Source organism: Ambystoma mexicanum, chromosome 7q (assembly GCF_040938575.1).
Source record: "Ambystoma mexicanum isolate Mex_15411 chromosome 7q, UKY_AmexF1_1, whole genome shotgun sequence".
Classification (NCBI taxonomy): domain Eukaryota; kingdom Metazoa; phylum Chordata; class Amphibia; order Caudata; family Ambystomatidae; genus Ambystoma; species Ambystoma mexicanum.
The window spans coordinates 601,558,326-601,581,089 of NC_090941.1; the positions used below are offsets into that span (position 1 = coordinate 601,558,326).

A 22,764-nucleotide genomic window follows, 5' to 3' on the forward strand; every position below is an offset into this window, starting at 1 on the left:
AGCCGGAAACTACTCCATTGGTGTTGACACTCTCCTCCATAGGACTGAAGAACAACAAATACAGCCATTACACCAATCAAAAAGCCACCAGAAGGATGTATATGAAAATGGCAAAGCAAGGTGAAGGCACCAAATGTTATAGGTGTGGCGATGCATGCCATCTCACAAACGATTACAAGCGCCCTGCGAGACAGGAATAATGCACAAACTGCAGGAAGAACGGGCCCCTCACAAAATGCTGCATCTTCAGAAAAAGGTTGCAGCCTCTTCAAGTGACACGGAGAACAAAGACTCAGAAGGCCCTGTGGTCTTGGCAGTAAGCAACAGGAATAGGAAATCCAATCCCAAGCCATACTGTGATGTTATAGTCAACAGGACCGAGGTATCCATGTTGGTGGACTCATGGTCTGACCACACCATATAGCCACACAGCCTCCTGAAAGCATGCATGGGAACAGAAGGGCTACGACCCAAGCCCTCTGACATCAAACCAACAATATATAGGAACATGATCACGTTCACTGGATTCAACAGATGTGAGCTGACTTTTAAGGGAAGACACACAGGGAGAAGAGTTTATGCCACAAAAATCAGGTGACCCTGTAGTAGGCTGGCACAAGCAAAGGAGTCCACAGATACAATTAGACCCATGCAGAAGAGAACAGGTGTACTCGGTGGACTCCCTTTCCATGACTGACATACTCCACAATCAAAAATAAACATGCGTCAAAGAACTGGGAACGGTGAAGCACTACACACATAGAATACTGCTCAAAAAAGGGCACAGTACCAGTCAATCACAAGGTGCAACCTGTTGCGATGATTGCAGGAAAGAATTACAAACCTTGTTGTGAGATATGGAGGAAGAAAGTACCATAGAGGCCTTTGAAGCAGCGAGCAGGCCTGCCCAGTGATACTTACAAAAAATAAGAGACCAGGAAGCTCCACCTGTGCGCCAATTTGAGAAGTATTAATAAAAATGTAATAATGAGAAACGCGTATTATCAGGCTCCATTTCATGATGGTCCCAAGGACCTGACACCATTGATAACACTGGTAGGAGTGTACCGATTCACCAGGATGCCCTTCTGTCTCTTGTTGGCAGTCTCTGTATATCAACCTCTCATGGACCATTTACTCAAAAACGTCAACAACGTAATCTACTTCCAAGATGATGTCCTTGCTGCTTTGCGACAATAGAGATTAATTCAAAAGAACCTTAAATATGGTCCTTAGCGGACTGAACAGAGCAGGTGTGCGTCCGCACAGTGGGAAACGCTGCTTCATTGTACAGATAGTTGAGTATCTATCCAGTGAACAAATAAGACCAAAAGACCACCTGGTTTTAGCAATTAGACAAGCAGCAGCTCCTAACAACATGAAGAACAAGAATCAACAAGCTATTCATGGGGTCATACAAATACTATTTCAAGTTTGTAAGAAACTTCCCCAGCAAGATGGAACCATTGAGACAATTGTTCAAAAAAGGTGTGCCATTCAACTCGATAGACGAATGCCAGAACTTGTTTGAACTGAATAACAAACACACCATGCATTAAGCTGTTCAAAGATGACCTGGAAACAAGTGTCACCATGAACGCCAGCTCATATGGCATCGGGGCAATCCTTCTCCAATGGAAAGGTCTGGAAGAACACAATGTGGCCTATGCCTCGAAGTCACTCACAGGGTCTGAAACTAACTAGTCTGTCATTGAACAAAAAGAGATGCTAGCCATTTCGTGGCCAGCACAACATTGCTGATGTTGCCTGTGTGGAATGAAATTGAATGTACTTGCTGATCACATTGCACTGGTCAGCATTTTGCATCCTGGAAGCCAAAAGCCCTCAACCCTGAGATTAGCCAGGCTTGCATCCAGGATGTAAGAACAGTACTTTGAGTTGGAACATATCTCAACTTCAGAAAGCAAGGCAGAGTTTTTAAATTACAAATGTATAGTAGCCCTCTCCAGGACCTCAGGAAGGTTTGGGACACGACCATTAGTGAAAGTGTGCGGGTGCGTCATGACGAGGAAGATCTGGAAATTGAAAGGATCAGACGCTTCTCGACCTTGCACTGCCCTGGTGGAAGAAAACTACCAAATTTGCTGCAGCCGTATTGAAAGGTGGCAGACCATATTATGGTACAAGGGAGATTCGTATTGCACACTGCCAAATTCATCTCACCCAGGAGCTTGAGAAAGTGCGTCATTGACAAAGCTCATGAAGGCCATCTGGGGGCCATGCTGACTAAGAGAATCAGGAAAAGCTACTGATGGTCTGCCATGGACACTGAAATCAACCTTCTGGTTAACAACTGCCACGCCTGTGCCAACAGTGACAATTGACTGCACACAAGGCAGGCACCATTGAGAAGGATTAAGATTCCAGAACAGGCTTGGAAGAAAGTAGGGCTGAACTTTATTAGCCAGCTGGATAGAATGTAAGATGACAGCAAGTACGGCATTGTGAACCTGGACTACACGTCCAGGTGGATTATACTGAAATTCATGTCCAATATCACTGCAAGGTCCATTATTGAGTTTATGGAAAACCTATTTAGGAAAGTGAGATGCCTTCCTGAATTAGTTATGGACAAGAGGGTGCAACTCACGTGGCATGACATGCTGACCTTCCTGAAGACCACAACGTCAAACAATGCTGGGCAGCGTTGTACCATCCACAAGCCAATGGCCTAGTGGAGAGGGTGAACCGGTTCTCTAAAGAGAGTCTGCAGTTAGCGGCCGCCTCAGGAATTGATGGTAAGAAGTGGGTTCTGGAGGCTCTATCTGCACACAGCACTCCCAGCTCTATCACAACAGTGTCTCCCTTCTGGATAATGAGGGGCAGAAGAATGAATAATAGATTAGTCCCAAAATGGCTCTTGGATGTCAAAGATGGATTATACAAGGATATTCGTAACAGAGCTAACAAAAAACAGGCAAAGAGAGGTTCAACACCAGCAATGCTACAGTTGCTCCGACCATACAACCTTGTAATGTGGTCAAATTGAACAAACACTTTCAGACCAGCAGCAACTCATGCAAGAATGCAAGGCCCACAAGACAAATGACATTGAGACTCCCCATAGGAGATGCAAAGAATCCTTCTGTATAACCAAAGTACCCGAAGAACACAAAAGGTCACAACGGAACAGAAAGGCTATACTTTATTGATTTTCATACTATACCCAAGGAAATGAGTGGAATGCAGCCCTCTACTGCTCTCTCCTCCCCCATCAGTGCATTACGTGTGTGTGAGACAGGCGTAGTGAGTGAGATGGGGGGGGGAGGAGCATGCACGGAGGAGCGCCGGGAGAGAGGAGCGGAATGGGGAGAAGCAGGACACGGTGAGGATTACTCCGTCATGCTCTCTAAAAACAGAGAAACACTGAAGCAGCGCTTCCTTTCTTACTTGCTGCACAGAGAGATTGCGGAAACCTTCTGGCGAACTACACCCTCCACAAGTTATCAGAAAAAGGCGGTGCTTGCATGGCAGCTTAGCCCTTTGTACCCCCGCCGTTCCCAGCTTAAAACCGGATGAACAATGCTGAAGCAGCGCCAATGATGTGTGCAAAGCGCATTGCCATCACTCTGTCTCGTCGCAAGCCGGAACGGGAAGGCATGAATGAACATGACGCTACAAGTTGCAGTATGGATAATGGTGTGGTCATCGTGGCTACCGTCAACAAGACTATAGTAAGTAACACTGCCCCTTTGAAACTCCATTTAATGAGTGTGAGTCACTCCTACGACCTGAGAAATCCCAAACCCAATAAAGGAAACCACTCTGAAATAACTAAGGGCGCTGACACAGTGCCAGAGAATCCACCAGTGCTGGTAAAATTACCATCAAATTCTGCGAGCTGCCACAAAAAAAAAAAATGACTAGACCACCTAATCACCTTAATTGCCTGCTTGGGTCTGGAATTAACCGAATCCATAATTGAAGCCTTGAAGGCTGAACATAACCCAGTCAACAGGCATAGCAATTTGGGAGAGCCACCCACAACCCAGCGTTAGTGGGAGGAGTTTCCTCCGACAATGATAAGCAAGACAACTTCACTCACACGCCTCGAGTAATTATCTAGGGTCTGGAGAAATATTTGTTCACAATGAGGTGTGTGACCTACTGGATAACAGTTTACTTTGCACATCGGAATTACCCCTTTTAAACTCTACCATGGCCCAACAGGACTCAATAGGGACTGTAGAAACCAACTTAAATCGCTTGAACCAGGAGATTTTACAAAGATCGCACATACATCTGAGTGGGAGCAAGCAGGATGAGGGTAACCCTCACCCAGTACCCAAACTGAACACATACTAACCCCAAAGGCGAGAATTTACAGGGTTCTTTAACATCCACCATGAAATTGCAGGCACATGACTATCTTCTCACTTTCTTGGTCAACCTCAGTGAAAAGATACATAAGGCAACCAACAAACACACTGACATGCTTCAGATCATATGCAAGCACTTTGGAATCAAAGTGCCACTTACTTGCCTACTTCATTACAGAGGAACCTGGCTCTGCAGAACCCAAATCGGAGGCAGCAAATAGAGTAGTTGGAAGACTGCCCCTAAGCAAGTGAACTACCAATACAGGTAAAGACGCACCCCTGAGGGACCAGGAAGCAAACAAACAATCAGATTGGTGCAAGTCCTTTCACCCACGCCTCACTGAGTCACGACACTCCAAACAGACACAGAAGGGCTCTCAAAACTAAAAAACACATGTTAAAATAAAACATCCAAATCATGATCCGATCGCTCCCGTCATGTTCATGAGGATAAACATAATGGAACAGAATCGTCCAAACTGATCAAAGAACCTAAAAGGAAAAAAACTAAACAAGAATAATAAAAGCTCTTTGATTAACTGAGTCTATCTCGACCATAATCGACACCTCTCTTGGTGGAAGATTCCATCTAGTAAAAAACAACAACTAAGAAAATACATCTAAACTACCCACAAAAAAAAAAAATGAAAATAAAAATAAAAAAAATCGGAAATTGTTAAATCTAATTCTATCCATACTGAGAACAATTATAAAGTTATCCCCAACCCCAAGGACATCAGCTACAGGGACATGACATGTAGTTAAAAAAAATTGTGATATTGTCAATCAATTGGAAAACGAGAAGTTAGCCACAGCAATCGTGTATTTCATCGCCAACAAAATCAAGATTACAGTTCTGTGCCATCAACTAGAATTTATGAAGCGGGGGTAACATTGAAGAATGGTTAACATACCCCTCAGAAAAGGATCCTACATTCTGCAACAAAAACAGAAAGTCAAATGTCTCCAAAGCTCTGGTACTCTCTAGACTTGACTACTGCAACAGCCTCTTCCTCAATATTCCTTCATCCTCCCTTAGTTCCCTTCAACTAATCCAAAATAGGACTGCAAGACTTATTCTTGGCTTCAAGCACAGGGACTGCATCTCTCCAGCCCCAATGTGTCTCTGCTGACTCGCTGTTGCTGCTAGGATAAAATTTAAGACCCTCTGCATCATCCACAAGGTTTTCTGGGGCCTGGGACCCCGCTACATCCAACTCTCCCTCCCTAAATACCCACCCCCACTGCTAGAGACCTTCGGTCGGCTAGCTCCAACTCACTGCCAATTAGACGCTTCTCTAAGCAAAGAGTGGGGGGCAGATGTCTCCCTCTGGAATGGTCTCTCTGCCCCTCTCAGGCTTGAGCCGGATCTCCTTATGTTTCGGAATCTCAAGACCCTCCTTTCTCCTCCTCCTTCACGCTCCCCCCTCCCCTGCTAACACCTTCCTCTGCCTCATTGACTGGCTACCTGGTTTCCTCTGAGTACTACAGGCTCCAGGCCCCCCCGCCCAGTCCACCCCTCCCTGCACTTAGCTGCCTTCTGGCCTCCCCTTAGCACTTGCACCTCACCGCTTCACCCCTTTCCCTTCCCAACTTAGCACCTGTTTTGGCCCAGACTGGCACTTCACCCCCCCCACCACACTTCTTATTCTTCACTTGCACAATCCGAATGTCACAAGGCCTAGTACGACCATTATTGTATCTTTCTCCCTTGTCCTCCCCACCTCCTTTTTTCTATTGTGGCAAATTGAAACACCATTTGTTGTGTAGGCGCCTTACAAATATCCAATAAATTAAATAAATAAATAAATAAATAAATAAATAAATAATCGCCCAAAAAACCTGATTTGCCAACCTCAAAATAGGAAGAGGCGGAGCTCACCTCGATCAATGCACAAGGCAACATAAGAACATTGACACAGCATCAGAGTACATCCTGGCAGGATACATCACAGGAAATTGGCTTACAAATTGTTCAAAGGCACTGATTTATAAATATCTACGATCCTCCTAGATGTAACCATACCAAGGAAAACATGAACAACACCGAGTGCTTGTTAAGAACTCATGACCTCACTACTAATATCCCCATTTATATTGTTGGTGACTTCAATGCTAACATTCCCTGAGTTGTGACAGATGAAGCTGAAAAGCAACTGCATATCCCCATTGCCACCTTGAAACAAACCAGTAACAACGCTAAGGGGAAGAAGTGGCTTCAACTGTTAAAAAGCTATGGTTGCGTCATGCTAAACGGTACATGTAGGGGTGACACTGCAGGCGACTACACCAAGATCAGTGCCACTAGCTCCACTAATATTGACTACTAATGTATGCACGCCCGTTATTTCTGGGATTGGAAATTGAACATAAAGGGAGAGCGACCACTTTCCACTTATCTTCACAAGAGTTTCCCACCTGGTAGAAACAGCTTATGACTCAGCTAGCCGCATTGACTGTAACACTAATGCTAACCGTTATTATGGAAATCTGGTACACTCACTCTTGCAAATGTATACCTGAACAGTACCTGCTCCGCTCCACAGTTTCTAACTAAAAGATATGTCACAGGCCACACATACCTTGAGAATTAGTAAGCTGTTATTGCCGAGATTGTCTTTTTTACATTTCGGGAACGCCTTCAGCCCTGGTAGAAATCTCACCAAGATAGAAGGAAACTCAAACATTACCCACAAACAAGAATTTGGTGTGGAGATCCAGAATAGAAAAAGAGCACTAAGGAAGGATCTCAGATGAGCGATACCGAGCACCATTGGGGCCCATTCCACTACCTTCTGCTGCAACAAACTGAAATCTGAGTATCGACACTGGTTGTGCTAACATAGGCACTCAGGGAAACTGACTCGATGGAAATAACTGATTCAGATCACTAAGAGACAGGATTCACGCAGGTTTTGGCAGCTAGTAAATGGCAACAGGGGGAACTCGCAGGGGGTGCCTCCAAAGAAGCATGGGAGCGATACATCTTGGCACATTGGGCCTGAAACACAAAGACCCACACGATAGCCTCTGGCAAGGAGCGAAATAGAGATTTGCCTTAAATAAATAAAACATTTCAAATTACATCAGGAAAAGAAAGAATTCCAGCGTGCCAGGACCAGGTGGCACTTGTAATGCCCGTGTGAAACTCAATGTAGATGAGTGGAGCACCATCCTATAGCTCCTCTTGCAGAACATCAGCCGAACTGGTCATCTACCCGAGTCCTGGACCAAGAGCACCGTAGTTCCCAAAAATATTAACATGGCTCTTACTCAGAGCCACCTAGCTACAGGATCCTAGCCATGCTTGATGCACAGGCAAAAATATTTGCAAGAGTACTAAACGATTGGGCTGAAATCAATCAGATCCTGCCATTTAACCAAAGCGGCTTCAGAAAACCCTATTGGTACCCAGAGTGGGAGCAGCCAATCGGGCTCCACGGATCTCAGCCTGCGTTCCACGGAACCCGCAGGCTGCCTCCCCCATCCCACAGCACAATCTTCCCCCCACCCGCCTGTTTCTTTTTTTTTTTTTATGTATTCCCAACCCTCTCCCCTACCCCACTTATCCGATTGTAGCTGCGGCATCGCCCGCCGCTGCCGCAGCAGCTTCAGTTTATCTCGCTTGTGTGGCCGCCATGGTAATAGAAAGGAGCTCCTTACAGAGCACACCTTCCCATGGTGGCCATTTTGGAAAAGTATTTTCATTCATCGAACGGAACACGTGCGATGATGTTCCGTTCTTTGAATGAAAATACTTTTTTGTTTTAACACCCTGGGTTACTGCTTTGGTAACCCAGAAGGGGGGACATAATAGCATTGGCACACTGTTTCAAGGGCTGGAAATAGGGGTAACATCATTATAGGCCTGGGCTGCTGGGACATTACCCCCGTTCCAGCCCTTGGAACGGGGTGCTAACGCTATATTCTATGACGGATAACATCATTGCCCTGGTCTCTGTGATGGAAAGCGCCTGAAACCTGAGCAACTTACATGTGTGGCATTTGGCGACGTCAGTGGCGCTTTCAACAGTGTCAATAGAGATAAATTGTGGTGCAAACTAAAGGAGTGGGGCTTCCCATCTGGTCTGTTGAATGTCATAAGTGCATTATACTCCCAACACCACAGTTAGAGTGAGAATCGATGACAAGGGCTCTCTCATTGCACCCCTTACTACCTTTCAGGGCCTGAAACAAAGCAGCATTCGGGCCCCTTTGCTGGTTAAGCTTTAAATGCTGGCCGCATCACTCTCTTTGGCCACACCAGCATCTCTTCCCCTCCTACCCCCCCCCCCCAGGGCTTGGAAATACCAAAATAAGCTGATTGATGTACGTGTATGACCTTCTGCTCCTCAATTACACACCAAGAGGACTTCAAGCCCAGCTCACTAAATTATCAACCTATGCAAGATTTTATAATCATAAGATTAATGTAGTGAAAACAAAAATGATGTCCTTCATGACGAGTAAGAACAGAGCTTTGAAAACCAAATATCAATGGCCTTTGGAGGGACGCCAGATTGAACATGTTTGGACGTACAAATATCTAGTAGTCACAAAAGATGACTGCCTCACTTGGAAAGCTAACTTGGCAACTCTGGATGTGGAGATGTGTCAACTACTGGGAGCTATCAAACGGTTTTGGACTAATCACAGCGGCTTTCTATCACTTCCCTTGTCACCATATATAATGCAAAGATGATACAGAAATGGATGTATGGCATCGAGGCGTGGGGCGATAAGAACAAAAGTGTGATACGCAGACTGGAGTCCCCCTGTTTAAAATCCTTATTACAACTCCCAAATAGAATTCTGTTGGACTCCTGCCAAGTGAACTATCTGTGTTCTCCTTAGTGGCCCTTAAAACGATGCAATATGTTATGTATCACCACAAATTGATTAATGCTGGTTTTAACCGTCTACCGCTAGCTGTTTTAGAAGAAGAATCCAAGATTATTAAGTCCCCTCAAAAAATCTACTTTCTCCTATATAATTGAGGTGGGATATTAATGGAAGCACAAACTGAATATTGACATAAATAATATGATATGGCCCAACTACAAAAAATGCTCAAATGCAAATTATTGGAACTTGTCTATAGACAAAACTGGATTGACTTGGCAGCAAAGAGTTGCAGCAGAGACTATGTGGTTTACGGGAACCACAACCTCGACCAGACCTCTTCGCCCCCCCCCCCCCAATTCATTTTTTCAAACAGATCACTTAAAGATAAAATTCAATCTGGTGGATACGCATGAAGTACTGGGGGCTAGACACGGCATTCAAAATGCAGACTATGCCACACCAGCGAAGTTGAATTATCTAAACCTCTCCTCTGTACTTGCCATGAAACACAAGGTCTAAGAATCAATGTGATCCGTGGAACTGGGGACACCAGGTTTTTACACCTGGATAGTGATAGCCTGTGGCTGCAGAACACTGAGGGCAATAATACACAGCTGATCTATCATCTATCCAAATTATGGGTACATAATAAATCTTGGTTGGACATTGGTTAAGATCTATTGTAACTTTTATTTTTAAAGAAAAGCCACATGTATGGCTGGATTACAATTTTTTAAACAAAATTAATGAACAGCGTTTCTCAAATGTTCATGTAAGAAATAAATAATCTTATAAAGTATATCATACTCATGTGAGGAAGATTCATTTAAGGTTGATGCGTGCTTCACATTACTGCATACCACAATACCAACAAAGGTATACAATGAAAACCGGCCAGGTTAATCTGTCATCTGGAATGCCTATGCTAGACCAGGGTGGAAAATGTGCACTCACCACTAGCCATTGGCTAGTGATAGCTAATACCTGGCGAGTAAGTAATGGTGTGCTGTGCATATGTGTACAATAGAGGCGGTGAGTGACCTTTTGTGGCGGGTCAGTAGCTTGCAACGTGAAAGGTTTACCCCTGTGCTAGACCATTGAAAAGTCAGTCATTTTTCCTTCAACTTTATATATAAACCAGGTGTGGAATCATGACTTCTCAGACCTGCTGAGACTAGCCCGCTGTAAAAGAAGCTTCTCCATTCAAGATCACGCCATGGAGAAATACAAACTTCTTCTGCCTATATGTTGAATGATAATTCCTAGAACAGTGGAAGTGTTACGATGCCATGGCCCTCATTATGAGGTTGCCGCCAGCGACCTACCGGCAACCTCGGCTTACCGTTTCTGCCGCCAGATGTCCCGTTAATACCAGTATATTTAGGGTGGTGGAGGGACGATAAGTTCCCATTCCCGTGGAGTCCCGTTGGACTCCACGGGAATGGGAACACTGAAGCACCAGCACTGTTATTAACGGTGCCAGTGCTTCATTGAAAAATCTGCCAGGAGGGGCTTGAACTACAGGTCAGGCCTCTGGTAGTTAACTGCCCCTTCCGGCAGACTTTTAGTTTGTCGGTCCAGAAAAAGGTGCTGGTAACGTTGCAACCAGCACTTTATTTCTGCACTGACAAACTTATAATGAGGACCCATGTCTCCCTGCACCCACCATCCCCAACATCCTTCCTGCCCATGGCCTTACCCCTCTCTGCTGCTTTCCTCGGGATAGGGAGGTTCTATCATGGAAGAATCCGTCAAATTCGTTTTCAACTAATGTTTTTGATCGAATTTTGCCCCAAATATATGTGGGGGTGGGTTTAGGGTAATAACTAATGTAGAGTGAGGTTAGGGGGGCTTGTGGGGGTCTCCCCCCACATATATATCAAGCAAATTCCAAAGGAAAAAATTAGATGAAAACGGATTTGATGGATTGTTTTCAAGCAAATCACATAAAACCCTTTCTAGCTCCCTTTATCCCCCTCTCTCCGATTTCGAATATACATTTGTAGGTTATATAGCTTACTAATGTTTATGTCATATAGCTTACTGTTTGTTTTAGAGAAGTTTACTAGTAGGGGGAGCTGTGCAAACCGGTTGCCTTTGTGTGAGTTGTAGTTCAAGTATGTAATAAAGTTTGTAAAAAAAAAAAAAGAAAAAAAAAGAGAAAACTGATATAGAGGATAAATGAATCATGCTGGTGAAATCTTTGCGATTTTGTTCTGAATTAATTGCTGAGCATGCTACCAAAATCATTGCACTAAATTGTTCCCTGGTCATGGACACCTATAGCATATTGTTTTTCCCAATTAATATGGATCAACTATATTGACTGGGTATGACAAATTCTTTGAGTGGTCATGAACCTGTAATGATGCTTCTGTGTATGAAGACAGGTGGTAAAAGAGGTCTTCTTTGTGAAATATGTATTAAACATACAAAAGCATCCTCAGTTCATGCAGAACAAAAAAAAACTGTACAATAGTGTTCATGATTTAGGCCATCACTCAGTACTAATCCCATGTATGCCAGATCTGTATCTCCCGCCACGCCGAATTAAAAAAAATGTTGTATTCTTTTTTTGTGTGTGCACTTTCTTGAGCTGCATGAATCCCTCTCTTCTATTAGTCACTCCTTTCTCTCTCTTGCCACCTTCTTTGTTTGCTTTCGGTTTCAGTTCCTTCACTTCTTTGCACTTTCTCCCGATCAATTTCCGAAGGCCACAGCTCCATAGGAACAAAGACAGAAGAGTGATAATAAGAATAACTTGTAATAATTCCGTATACAAGAATGTCCCAGATGCAAGACAGAGAATGCTGGGCTGATACATATGTTTTGGGAGTGCCCGGTAGTACAGGGATTCTGGAAAAGGTGGCGGACAAAGTGGCCCAGGGAGGCATAGAATTGGAGGTCCAGGCACCTGAGGCTTGCATGCTTGGCCGTTACAAGAGGAATGTGAAAGATAAACCGCTGAACAAACTCAAGATTTGATATATATGGTGACTAAGCGCAGTATAGCCATGGGGTGGAAAGACACGAAAGAACCGAGTGTAACCAGATGGTGGAGGGAACTGGAAAAATGGTGTGTAGCGGAGACAGGGGTAGGGGAGAAGGCACTCAGAACAAAATGCAGAGGCAGGAATGGATATACAAAGATAGATAGCGTTAACTGTAACACTGTTTGCACATAAAGGAGGGGAAGAGACTGAGTCGACACCAAAGGAGGTTGGTGCATGAAGATAACAATTGTGTGACTGGGTAGGCTTTATAGGCTATGTTGGGGGGGTTATGTAGAATTAGTCAGAGTTGATGTGAATTTATGAGTTTTATATACAGTATGTCGTTGATTAATTGTCATCTATAATCTTTTCCTTATGTGAAGAACAGAACATCAATTCAGGGGACAAATTGCCATATATTGCATAATTTTAAAGACACTTAAATCATTTATTTGTGTATTTAATTTTTATTTGTTCTTGTATGCATATGTAGTGTTGTCTCTTTATATATCATGAATTGAAGGTTTTGTTTTCCTTTGTGATGGTTTTATGTATAGTGAATATTTTAAATTTTATCAATTGTTAAATATATTGAAAAGTTGATGAATTTCAGCTAAATCAATAAAAGAAAATTAAAAAAGATGTACACATGTCAAGAAATGCTGTATACTATGACAGAGTTTGTTGTTATTTGTTGTTTGTGGTTGATAAAACACAATACTTTTTTTTTTACTTGTAATCATTCCTCAGTCAGGGGGGGCGTGGCCAGCAGCCATGCAGTGAGGCTGTACTCCGGTGAGAGCTCCGGCATGATTCGGTTGAAGATAGTAATTGCAAAGTCCTAAAAGACGATGGCGACTGCCAAAATATCCCAGCAGACAACTGAACATACTGGGAGCCTGCGGCGAGGAGGTGAAGGGAGAAGGAAGGCCACAGGCAGAGAAGATGGTGGCTGCAAATGCTACGAGAGCCGCATGAGCTGAGCTGGAGGAAGACATAGAAGAGCGGAGGAAACCTGCCTGGGATCCCCACTGGCTGCGATTGACACTGCCAGGGACAGAGGACGAGAGCGCTGGCAGTGGATGCACTGTGGCGGAAGATGATCGCATATGAGGAGATGCAAGCGGCTGGTAATACGCAGAAAAATACGGCTGAAACACTAGGGGGATACGGGCGAGAAGGAGGCCACGATAGCGCGACCCCTGAGCAGCCACCCCTGAGCAGCCACAACAAAGCAATATAGAACGAGAGGGAGAGCCTGACAGCATCTCAGAATGGTTGGTGAGCGGAACACATGTGACTGGGAAAGCGGGCTTTGTGGAGTGCTCTGGGAACTCAGAAACGGCCACACGTCAATAACTTTGCCTGCAGGGATCACAGTTCCAATAAGGAGTGGGGCGCTGGACTTTGCTGTGTTGGTGACCCCTGCAGTGACTGGACCTGGGTGGTGCCTGCCCAAGGAGGCAGGGGAGCAGGGCATAGAGCGCCGGTGAGGCGCTAATAACATGGTCACTGAGGTCTGGTCCGGGGGCCCACGGCCGTGGAGGGGCCAGGAGCAGATGAGCGGTGGCAAGACTGGGCGTGTCGACTGGAGGCGAGAGGTGGAGCAGTGGGGTGGGAAGCCTGGGTTAAGACGCAGGAGGGTGCGCCGCCTACATTGAGGGTGCTCAAGTGAAGGTGACCGCCAGGGTAGGGAGCACAAAAGTTTGTTCTGGCACCTGCGAGAGCCAGGTACACTGAGGGCCAGGAGGGGAGATCAGGGGCCAGGACGGACCTGGTGAAGGGATTACACAGGGGTAGAAGAGCCCCCACGGCACCCCCCATTACACAAAGTGGCAAAACGAGCAAGGACCCAGCAGGCACTGGCAAGAAGGGTATTCCTGGCACTGAGCAAAAGGATGCTGGGCTGGGGGACGAGAACCTGGGACTGCCGATCTGCAGAGACAACTGGACAACGATGGCTCACATGTCGAGGCCATAGAGACATATACTGTTGTTAGGGACTGTCAAGGAGTGCATAAAACAAACTAAGATGGCAGATAAGCAGTGGAAAACAAGGGCAGACAAGCGGTCATGGAAGCCAACACCAGTAAGGGGGGAATATGGAAATGGAGGCCACCCTGTTGATGGTGAACCCACAGGAAGATGGACCGATCCTGGCGGCCATAGCGGCCCTGAATGCAACGATGGAACATAAAATAGATGCGGTCATAGTGGACGTGGGCCTACTACTACAAGATGTCCAGGGGTCTGGCAGACCGCTTGGGGACAGCCGAACAACAGGTACAGGACAATATGGTGCACATCGCGGGAACCCGGACGAAGGTGGAGAACCTAATCGACAGAGTTCAAGCTCTGGAAAGGCATGCAGAAGGAAGAGCCTGCAGGACAGGAACAATGTGCAAATCCTCGGCCTCCCGGAGGGTGAGAACGGCAGAGATGTGACAGTGTATATCGAAACACTGCTCCTGCAAGAGGTGGGTCCGGGAACGCTGACACAGGAGTTTGCAGTGGAACACGCACAGAGGTTGCTGGCAAGAAGACACACGCCAGCAGCCCCCCGGCCCGCCAAGGCCAATAATAGCAAAGATTATGTATTACAAAGACAGGGAGAGGATACTGGCCTTCTCCAGATAGGGAGGAATCATCACTAGGGGGTCTGCAAAACTAGCCGGAATATACGGCTCTTATGCAACGCAGGCGAGCGACGTTCGGGCCCACCAAAGAATCAATACGAAGAACGGATAAATGGTACATGCTAATATACCCAGCCAAATTGAAAAATCCTACATAAAGGTAAATCGCACTTCTTCGAGAGCGCAGAGCAGGCCGAGGCTTGGATGGACGGACAAGGAATTCAGCAACATCTGAGCAGAGGACACAATGTGCCATAACTCTCTCAGAAAAGGGAGGCAGGGCGAGGCGGCTCGCAACTAAAGATGGCAGATGTTTAACATAAGTGCGGGAGCACATGGGCCTTGGACACCAAGATGGAAGAAAGGTGCCCTGGCGACAGCCGCTGTGGGCAGCTGGCCCAGACTCCAAAGGTTCATTCCTTAGATGCCAGTTTTTGGGTATCAAGCTGCTATCTGTTACCTGGGAGGGGAGAGGAGGGAGAGGGAAATGTGGCTGCACCTGAGCAGGTATATTACTGCTGGGCAGTTAAGGTTAGCAATGTTTGGGGATTGTTGGGCCCCAATGTTTCTGTTTTTAAGTTGGGCTTGTTCACACAGTTGAAAGGGGGGTGTACCGGGGGTGCACTATTGGAATTTTGAAAGGCATCCACGGCAGGATGCAGCCGGGCATGGTACTTTGGGGCAGAGTGTGGCCTGTGGGCAGCTAGGGGGCATGACGAGTGAGAAGGATGGCTAGCGAGGTGAAAATAGTCAACTGGAATGTGAGAGGCCTCAACAGCTACATAAAAAGATTGAGTGTGCATACATATTTGCGCAGGAAGTGGGTTGGAATAGCGCTCCTGCAAGAAAGTCACCTCACCGCAGAGAGACAGAACACGTTGATGAAAAAGTGGGGCGGGAAGCTGGTGGGGGTCTTGGTCTGGGTAGTACCTACTGTCCCTTCTGGCTTTTGGAGACAAAACAGTATGACGAGGGGCGGATGGTATTGTTGCCCGGTTATATAGAAAATCATAAAGTATGCATTGTCAGCCCAACCATGATGCCGGTCCCTTTTTTAGTTCCCTGTACCCATGCTTGTCTGCATATACAGGGGCCCTTTGGATTGGGGGTCGGGGGGGGCGGGTACTTCAACTGCACGCTGAACCCCTCAGTTAGGTCCGTTGACAAATATAGAAAACTGGCGCCTAGCACCCAGGCAGGGTTACTGGGACATCTGAGATTGATAGATATATGTAGGTTAGAGCATGGACAGGCACTTGGTTCCTCGCACTATTCGGGCCTTCATGATGTGCACACGCATATGGACTATTTATTCACCGGGACAGAGACCCAGGGGGAGCTTGAGGGGACAGAATACTTGCCGAAGGTACTTTCAGACCATGCCCCACTGGTGACTGTTCGGCAGAGGACTACACATAGGCCACCGATCCCCGTCTGGAGATTGCATGCCGAAGCACTGCTCAATGACGCATTTAGGGAACACATAGTGGATGGCATAGACAGCTTTTTTGAAAATAATATTGGAAGCGTGGATTGCGTGGGTATACAATGGGAAGCTTTCAAGACGGTGATAAGGGCAGAGGCAACAGGGAGTATGGGTGGCATCAGGAAAGGCTTACTGAGGGATCCCACTGACACTGAGAAGGAGAGATAGATAGCGGAACAGAGGCAAACAGAGGAAGGAGGACACAGGGATGCTGATACAGCTTAGACAGCATTGCATGCCGCACTGGGATAGGCTAGGCAAATTTGATTACGCAAGATATACCGAGAAACTACATGAGAGGGTTGATAAACCAGGGAGATTACTCACGTTGCTGTGTCGTGAACAGGAGGAAGGGGCAATGATCTGCACAATGGAGGACGATAGCGGGATTACGCAGAGGATGCAATCAGAAATAAACGTAGTGTTTGCCAAGTACTATGAGAACTTGTATTGTCATGAGGAGGGGGGGTCATTGTGTTGAAATGGAGGAAGCACTGTCGCAAATCGCGCTGCCTCATCTTGATGTGGTGCAAGCGGAAACGCTAGATGCTCCACTGACAGCAGAGGAATTACAAGAGGTCATTAGGGCGCCAACCACTTGCAAAACATTGGGGGCAGACGGGCTGCCAGGGCAATATTATAAAGAATACTTGGGAGGCGCTGGTGCCCAGACTACTGGAGATGTTCGAGGAAGCCTATGAGAAGGGAGAATTGCTGCAGAGTTTATGGGAATCCATAATTGTACCAATCCCGAAATCTAGGGCGGCGGCTCTGAAATGTGGCTCCTATAGGCCACTCTCAATGATTCATTCGGATTGCAAAATCCTCATGGTGGTCCTAGCAAATAGACTGACTCCAGAAGGTGACAGGGACGCTGGTGCACCCGGATCAAACAGGATATGTCCCAGGCAGGAGCACGTCCTGGAACCAGAGGACACTGGATCACATGATAGACTGCACCAATCGATGGCAAGGAATGCGCGGTGGCCTCCCTGGATTCTGTGAAAGCTTGTCAGGTGGGACTGGTTGTCCCACAACACTGGGGCATTTTGGCATATGACCGGGTTTCCTAAAATGGGTATGTGTGGTCTATACAATGCCAACAGCGAGGGTACGGACAGGGAAACATGTCTCCAACAGCTGGGAACTGAGAAAGGGTACAAGCCAGGGGTGCCTGTTGTCCCCCATGTTGTTCATCCTGGCCCTGGAGCCGCTGGCAGTGTTCCTGAGGGCAGAATATGCAGAAGCAAGCATCACAGTCAAGGGGATGAAATATGTTATATCGTTGTATGTGGATGACATGCTGCTTTATCCAAGTAGGCCGGAGGACAACCTCCCTCTTGTGTTAGATGTCCTAGATAGATACGCAGCTGGTGGAGCACCCGCGCATACTGTATCAACCGGTGAATGTCCCATACGACATTCCTAGTAAGTTCTTCCGGAGAGTGGAGAGTGTCACTAGGGAATTCTTATGGGTGGGGGGGGGGGGGCGGGGTGATGGGAAATCACGATTGCGCTGAGCATGCTCCGGAGGGACTATATCAATGGAGGGATCAAGGTGCCTGATTTTGAGCTATACTATGTATAGGGACAGCTGCAGTTTGTTATTGACTGGCTGGCGGACGAGACATCACTGGACACGCAGCTCCTGCAGCCCTGGGTGGAACCATATTACTTATGAGAGGAACTTTGGGTAGAGGAAGGGAATTTACTGCAGGAATTGCACTTACTAACGCATGGTAGGAAGCTGTGGAGAAGAACTTGGAAATTAATAGGCGTCAGGGACCCCTAATCCCCACACATTCCGTTGCTAGCGATAACAGGTAGGGACCGAGCGGTGAGGAAGTCCATCAGGAAGGGAAGCTAATGGACTTTGAGATGCTACCTCGAGAGAGAGTTGTGTTCACACGTGGCAATTTCTGATGTATATGCGGTTGGCTCAGAAAGTCTTGAGGAAGTGGCCAGAGGTGCGAACCAGTATTGAAAATGATAGGACCCTGGAGACTATATATGATTATATGTCGGAAGGGGGACATGCAGTGTCTCGATTGTATGACGTATTGCTAGACCAGCAGGGCAGCAGACTTACAAGCACGCATGGGATGAGAGACAGACTTGAGCAGGACATATACTGATGTGGAGTGGACGAAGGTCCTTCTTTACACAAGATGGGTCTCAAGGAAAGCTAGGTTCAAGCTTGTGCAGTTGTATCTAACACACTGTGCCTACATGACACCACATAGGATATCTTTGCGCCCAAGAGCAAGCAGATAGGGCTGCCCCAGATGTGATGGGGAGGGGCCGGGAATACTACATGTTTTGGACAACCCTGTGATGAGAACATTCTGGATGTCAGTCACGGACAGGTTGGCCAGGGGAAGAATTGAGATGCATGAGTGGTCACTTGAGGCTTGCTTGCTGGGCTTGTTTCCCCCGGGGGAGGAAAAGGAATGAACCGGAAAAGGCTGCTGCGCACTTGGTAAGAACGAAGGATCTAATCTGTACACAGGCAAAGAGCAGAATATCCATGGCCTGGAAACTGGCAGAGACAACTGTACGACACAGGGCAGAATAATTGATCAGCATGGGGAGGGTAGATTGTCCAACTGATGTAACCCTGTGGAGAGAGCCGGATGCGCTGTGGGCAAGCACTGAGGAGACTGAAAGAATAATGGGAACCATGATTGCTATGTTGGGGCACCCAGGTATAGGCCGCTGTATAAACATTCTGAGAGGCCTCAGTAAACCTGGCGGACTTGCCACCCTATCATGGGAAAGAGATTTGTTTGGGCCACCTGAGGTCGCACCATGATATAAGACCTCCCACACTTGGATAGCTGAAGAACAATTTGTTAACATGCTCAATGAGACAAGTGGTTAATTCATGTGAAGCTTTGGTGCACCCTCGGACATGAGGTGTGGGGGGGTGGGCGGGGAAAGTGTTGACTGTATTTCATAATGTAAAAACCAAAAAAGCAAATTTTAAAAAGAACATTTCATATACAATCATTACCCACTCGAAATGTATATTTATTTTATAGACTTTGGAAGAGTCGACCTTTCTGGGAATCGAACCCACTACTTGCAGATCACAGTAATGAGCGCTCAGCCCACTGAACTATTTTACCAGCTCAAGTGATGATACAGCGATAAGCTGATGATGACCCCTTTACCTCATCTTCCAGATTTGCCTCTTTTTTGGTTATCTCACTGGTCCAATAGAGTGAAAAATTGTTTTTGGCAACTTCCGCTTCTGAACAAGGTGACCTAGAAAAGGAATTCGGTAAGATGGCATTGTGGTTTGAGTCCTAGTGAACACATGGCTCAAGTATTGCAATGTCCTCTGTGCTTGTAAGCCACCAGGGCCAGATTTGTTTACTAGGATCACTGCATGACGCACTCTGAGGCTGCGCTGCACACACCATGCGAAGTGCACTGTATTTAATAAAGGGGAAAAAACAGATGCACTGTGCAGTGCAGACTGTTGACTTTCACCGATGTGCTAAATGAGGAGGCTCGCATTGAGACGAGTCAATAGGCCCTGATTGGTTGCTTTTATAGTGGCAATCATTATGATTGACAGTGTTGAGTGACCGGTAGTTGGCGCTGTGTTTATTTTAACTCAAAAAAATCCCTTTCGTGAGTTAATGCTTAAAATGTGCCCATAAACGGCCTTCAGCTAGGTCCATTTTGTGTAGTGAACGTCAATTTAGAAAAAACATGTTTGTATGCATGTGAAACATTTTTTGGTTCCTTGATTTTTATCATGTCCCCCTGCAGCTTTTATTGCCATTTACTCCAAATATCTTGGGAAAAGCTTTATTTATGTAGAACAAAAGACGAATTTCCCTTGCCAATTCGCATTCACCTGTTTTTGAGCCATTGGAGTGTGGTGTAAAAACGCGAGCACAAACTATACCTGAAATTGCTTTTAAAATATCTGAAGTGCTCCACTTCCCTAATTACGGTATTGTGTGGTATCCTGCATCCCCATGGTAGCTTGTGGGAGGCAGTGTTCGGCAATCTCCGGAGCCACCTCACTTGGATGCCTCGCCCACCCACATGGCTACAGCCATACAAACAGCATAAAAATGGAAAATGAGAAAATACAGCGGCATAGCCCGCCCTCCAAAAGCTCCATTCCTGGGATTGGCCAGTGAGGTCTTTGTAGCTCCGCCCCTGCCCATTCCTGTCATCTGTGGGGGATGCAGAATATCATACACACGTTTATTTTTCTATCGGCAGCCGAGGCTTGTTCATTCATAATGGTGAATTTCCAACTGAAAGACCACCAGTCACCTTGCAAATCTGTTACAGTTAAAGTGAGCAACACAATAAAGCACCCTTTTAAAATAAGTTCACACCTATAACGTCTAATAGTTTGATATCCTAAAACGTAAAGTGTGCTTTCATGTCCTTAGTTTAATGTTCTTAAAAGCATACGTAACAACACTGGAGGTTTGTAACAAATCTCCAAACCAAAGTGAGGGGCATCCAAGTGAGCGTGGCTCCGAAGATTGCCGAACACTGCCTCCCGCAAGCTACCATGGGGATGCAGGATACCATACAACACCAGCAATAATAAATGTCATGGAAAATAAAGCAACGGCATCAAAATCGCAGAGCCTTCTGGCATGTTGCAAAAGACTTGCACTCCTGTCAAAGCACTATTTAGAAAATGATCCACACGTGTGCACTGGCACACATGAAACACAGTCAGGGTCATCACGAGTTGGGTGGTAACCTTTAAATGCGGCGGTAACACTATTACCGCCGCATTTAAGGGTCCACCAAATCACAGGTTTGGCAGTATTTACCCCCAGCTCTGAGCTGGGGGGAAATCCACCCGGAATTTGCCAATTTCCAGCGCTATTAACCGTGCGGTAAAACCGCCACCGGTAAAACCACCACCACCGGTAATCCCGCCGAAAATTCCCCATTGGGTCCAATGGGGAATTCTCGAACGGGCCCGATGGGTATGGGGGAAGTACTGTTCTGCCAAACCCATGATCCAGTGCTAATAGCGTCAGACTGGTTGGCAGTAGCGCTATTAGCGCAGGCGGTATCCCAGCGGGAATACAGCTGGGATACCACCCAACTCGTGATGAGGCCCAGTGTTCTGTACGTCAGAGAACTTAGTTTACTAAATCTATGCCTAGGTCGCGAGGAATACTCCAGTGGGATTAAGAAGCAGGACCATTTGATTCAAACTTGCATCAATGTTCAGATGCCCCTTGCACATGCTAGGATCTGTTTTAAACGGGATGCTTGACCCTGCTTTACCTCCAACCACCAAGCTGTCCCTGTATATTTCCAAAGTAAAAGCCAACCGCACTACATTGAAAATCTTCTGTGGGCTGATGGCCAGTTGATTGCTATGCCTCCTTGTAACCTTAAATGTCCTAGGCCTTTGCTCTTGCAGGCCTCGCTAGTTTGGAATAACTCACCAAATCTGATGATCATTTAGCTCTGGCACAAGTAAGGAAATCCCCCAGAGACTTTTCCCTAGCAGGGGTCCAGAAAGACTACAAACTTGAGATTGCAGTCCGATTGGAAAGCCATACCATCTCTAGACCCCAAAACCCCTGTATTTCACTGCCAACACACTGCTCTTCATCCTGTAGCCGTCACACCTCCCCGTCCCCTTTTTGGCTTTGGTGCATTTCGGTGGCGCAGCCACTAAAATATCACCAACACCAATGCTACAGAGAAGAGAGAGTGTAAAGGAGTGCCAGAAAGCGGACTTTGTGGTTGGCATGACAACTGGAAATGATGTGGCATGAAGGAATGGCAGCACAGGATGGAGAAAGGACAGTATGGTAGGGAACTAAGATCAGCACCAAGGGATGAGGGAAACACTGTAAGGGGAGGAATAACAAATAAATGGCAGAGCAAATGGGGTAAGCAGTGACAGCGCAAAGGGGTGGCGATGGACACTGCAAAGGTGGGCAGTGCGACAGCGCTAGAGGGGGAAGGAGCAACAGCACAAGACGGGAGGAGCAAGGAGCAACAAGGTTACAAATACCCAATTAAGCTAATGGACCCGTTGGGTATAGTGAAGTGCTTTGGCCTGATTATTGTTGGGTGCTAAGCAGTTTCTTGACTTTGGCTCTAAATGACCAAAATGAGGTGTCAGCTCTTATTGTCATGGGAAGCGCATTCCACTGTTTGGCTGCCTATACAGGAAAGCTTACTCCCCCAGCTGTTTTCAGGTTAAACTTAGGTATATTGAGTTGGGGAAGGTAAGGTGATCTGGTGGAGTTCTGCCTCATAAATTTGGCTGATAGGTAGCGTGTGGCAGTCAGGTATAGGCATTTGTGGGTAATGACCAGCGTCCGTAGTTTAATTCTATCCCGGATGGGGAGCCAGTGGGATTCCTTTCTGAGTGTAGAGATGTGGGCCTTGCGCAGGAGATTGAGAGCACAGTGGAGGGCATTATTTTGGATTATCTGTAGTCTATTCAG

The 22,764-nt window shown here is 46.4% G+C and overlaps 1 protein-coding gene across 2 annotated transcripts in view; it reads right to left on the minus strand.

Annotated features, from left to right (window-relative positions):
* The window catches only part of SMAD9 (SMAD family member 9), a 444,811-nt gene that overhangs the window by 411,987 nt on the left and 10,060 nt on the right, over positions 1 to 22,764 (minus strand). The window lies entirely within an intron of this gene.